This window comes from Peromyscus leucopus, chromosome 9 (genome assembly GCF_004664715.2).
Source record: "Peromyscus leucopus breed LL Stock chromosome 9, UCI_PerLeu_2.1, whole genome shotgun sequence".
NCBI lineage: Eukaryota > Metazoa > Chordata > Mammalia > Rodentia > Cricetidae > Peromyscus > Peromyscus leucopus.
Genome location: NC_051070.1, coordinates 100,614,480 through 100,618,145, shown reverse-complemented (window position 1 = coordinate 100,618,145; position 3,666 = coordinate 100,614,480).

Genomic DNA, 3,666 nt, shown 5'->3' with positions numbered 1-3,666 from the left:
TCCATTGTCTGGCAAATTTAGAGAAAATAATCCATAATCTATTCTATTTTAGTGAGTCCAAAGTTTTATACCTAATTTACTTTCTATAAAAACTAAGAGAAACTGTAACTCTAATTATTAGTCTTTAACTTCCTCAAAGACCCCAGAAGAATGTAACATTACCTAATAACAGAGACTCTGACTGCCTGAACAGAATGTTGGGTCATTTATTTTCTGCTACAGGCCTAGAGTATCTGGCAGACTATTCTATGAAGCAGGAATTTTGAAGAATTGTCCTGGCTTGTATTGGTAAAATTCATCAGCCACTTTCCTCTGTGTCTTGCAGAATGTCTGGCAGACTCTTCCATGAGGCAGAAAACCCTGGAGGACCATGCCACCATGTTTTGGCAAACATTGTAGAAGTCATTTTCTTGTGGGTCTTGCATGTCCAGTCTGTACATTGCACTGTTAACAGTCAAGGCAAAGCAGTTTCTTGCTCAAATGGCTAACTTTGCCACAATGAAATCAAATTCCATATGGAGTTTCTTCAATGTCCATTATCCTCTCATGAAGTAAATTGGTGTGGCCAGTAGCAGCTATTTCTATTGTCATGAAAAACCTTGGGTTATTAAGCATTTTAAATGCCATATTCTATAGGTCTTTGAAGTGTTTGAAAATCATCTGTCTAAAATATACCTGATTAGCCTTGAAAATATCCAATGTGACTACAAGCTTGATTATTATAGATTAACTAATAACTTCATTTCTTAATTATACATTGCATTTTTAAATGAGCTGCATAAGCACAATACCCCAAACAAGAGTAGAAACATATATACAGTGTAGCAGAATTAACTTTGAATTTGTATCAGTATAACAAAATCCATGCCAATGCAAAATATCTGAGATTAATAGTTGTCTTTTTACCCTATATTCCTATATCCTCCTAAATTATAACAAACACCCATGATCTATCTATCCAATAACCAAAAGCCTCTCATACCCCAACTGTTGGGAATGTGGGCATTGTTTTCTCTAGACTGTTTCCTGTTGTCTGTGAGCAAAGGCATCTTTAGGGTTCCCTGAATACAATTTTAGGTAATGGCCAAGTCCTGGGAAGACCAGTGGTAACTTTTGTTGATACATATCACCTGTCAAGTTTCAGAAGGTCACCCTTGATCAAACCTGATCCATACTAATCTGTAAAAATCCACAGCCTCTCCTTTCCTATGGGAAAAAAAAGAAAACCACTTTTCCAAAGCAATGTATTTTTGAGATCCATTTTATAAATACATTTTTTTTACTTCTATTTTAAAGTTAAGATAGTCCTAAAGTATCTAGATTGGTTGAATTTAGCAGTTCAGTTCACAATCCCATGTCTCTTAGCAGCTGTTGTTTGCTTATCAGCAATCAAAGATTTCAAAATCAACAAAGTACTATGTAGGAGCCAGCCTCCTTATGTATTTTCCATTGCTAAGTGGCTTTTCTTATATTACTTTTATTACCTCTTTAATGACTTTCTTTATTATTTTTAAACTTTCTGTCTTTTTATGACTGTCCATTCCCTTTTTCTTTCTCTCTTAAGCCTATGCACATTGTAAAACACACCGGAACTTGTTTAGAGTTTTTTTTTTTTCCATTGGGACTTTTACTGCATATCTTTTAGCTTTTTTGACCATGTGAGCCTTTAAACTGCTGAACTATAACTGGATTCTACATGTAGATCTATTGACTGGCTCCATCCTTTCTTGGGTCATGAAAGACAAGCCTAATGCTTGTGTCCAGTTCCGAGGTACATGTGACTGAGAACTGCATTCAGACCTCCAGCTCTGGAATCCACTGTGGCAGGCATTTTTTTGTTTTGTTTTTCTTTCTTAGTTTTTTTGTTTCTACTTAACATGAAAAAGGCTTTTTATGTTCTCTATTGTACCACAGAACTTCTTAAAGGAGCTGTGTCCTTTTTCTTTTCTTTTTTTAAAAGCTTTCCCAAGCCCTAGGGATATTTGAGCCTCACATTGGCATGCCAAAATGTAGTTGGTTGTTTTATTCTTTACTCTTTGGGGGGCCAACCACCCAGCTCCCAAATAAACACATGGAGACTTATTTCTTCTTATAAATGCCCAGCCTTAGCTTGGTTTATTTCTAGCCAGCTTTTCTAACAAATTATCCCATCTGCCCTTTGCCTCTGGGCTTTTATCTTTCTCTATTTTATATAGCTTTTTTTACTTCTTACTTGGTGGCTTGCTGTGTAGCTGAGTGGCTGGTTCCTGATGTCCTCCTCACCTTTTCTTTTCACTCCCAGATCTTTCTTCCAAGATTTCTCCTTCTATTTGTTCACTCTACCTGCCAGCCCCACATCATATTCTTTCTCCTGCTTAGCTGTTGTTCAGCTCTTTATTAGACCAGTCAGGTGTTTTAGGCAGGCAAAGTAACACAACTTCACACAGTTAAACAAATGCAACATAAAAGAATACAACGCATCTTTGCATCATTAAACAAATATTCCACAGCATACAAGAATGTAACACATCTTTAACTAATATTCCACAACAGATGATCACCTGATGAAGGCGAGTGGACTATGCAAAGGATGGAATATCATTCAAGAAAGAGAAAGAATTTTTACTCTTGCTTCTGTACTGATACATCTCATACTGTATATGAATCTTGTGAATATTTTAGTGTATGAAAGAGAAAGACAAAGGCCAGACTATTCACTCATAAATAAAATCTGAATAGTTGATTTCGTAGAAACTAAGAGTGGCACAGTAATTATCGGAGACTGGGTAGAGTATTGGGAAACAGCAACAGTTTAGTTAGACAGAGAAAAAAATTCTAGTATTTTATTGTATGTTATATGTATTGGAACATCAGTGCTTTTATGGGTCCCCAGTAATATGTATACTTTTGTGTGCCCAATTAAACAAGTGAAAAATAAAGCAGAATTAAAAGACTGTGTATTTTTCATTTATATGTACTATCCATAATAGGAAAAGCTATAGTGATAGAATGCTTGTCAGTAGCTATTAAGGACTGACAGAACATGGGTATAATTAGTGCCCCTAGTTACAGTGTATATTACTAAATTTATGAAACTATACTGGAGATACAAAATATTGATAAGTATCAAATCTTATGAACATACAAATATCCATTTCTCCAAAAATAAGAGGAATATTATAAGTATTAGCTAATTATGTAATGTTTAGAAATTAAGGAAACTTTTAACATTTATTAAGTAGCTGGTATGTAGAGATACTTCTGTATATAAATTATATGTTACATATATATTATTTCTGTATAGTTCATTTTCTCACTTATACCTAAATGTTCCTAAGGCCCTCCCTATATAGAAAAATCTCAGGTTCTGTCCTCTCCTACTCAGAGCCTTCATGTTTACAAATAATCCTACTTCTTTTATTCCTACACCCTTTTAAGCTGAGAAAAAAGACAAGATTATCAGAGACATCACACCAATGTGGGAAGCATGACAGCCAAACACCAGCTTCTCTCAATAGAAGTAGCACTAGCAATGAACATTCAAACAGGAACAACTTGCCCATGTTGCCTCTAACACAACTTCTTTATTTTCCCCTGCTTCTAAAGACACAAATCCTTATCTAATCAAGGCAAGGGCATCTTGGCTGCATCTTGTCAGCTAAAGAAGCAACAGCTCACAGGCCGTAA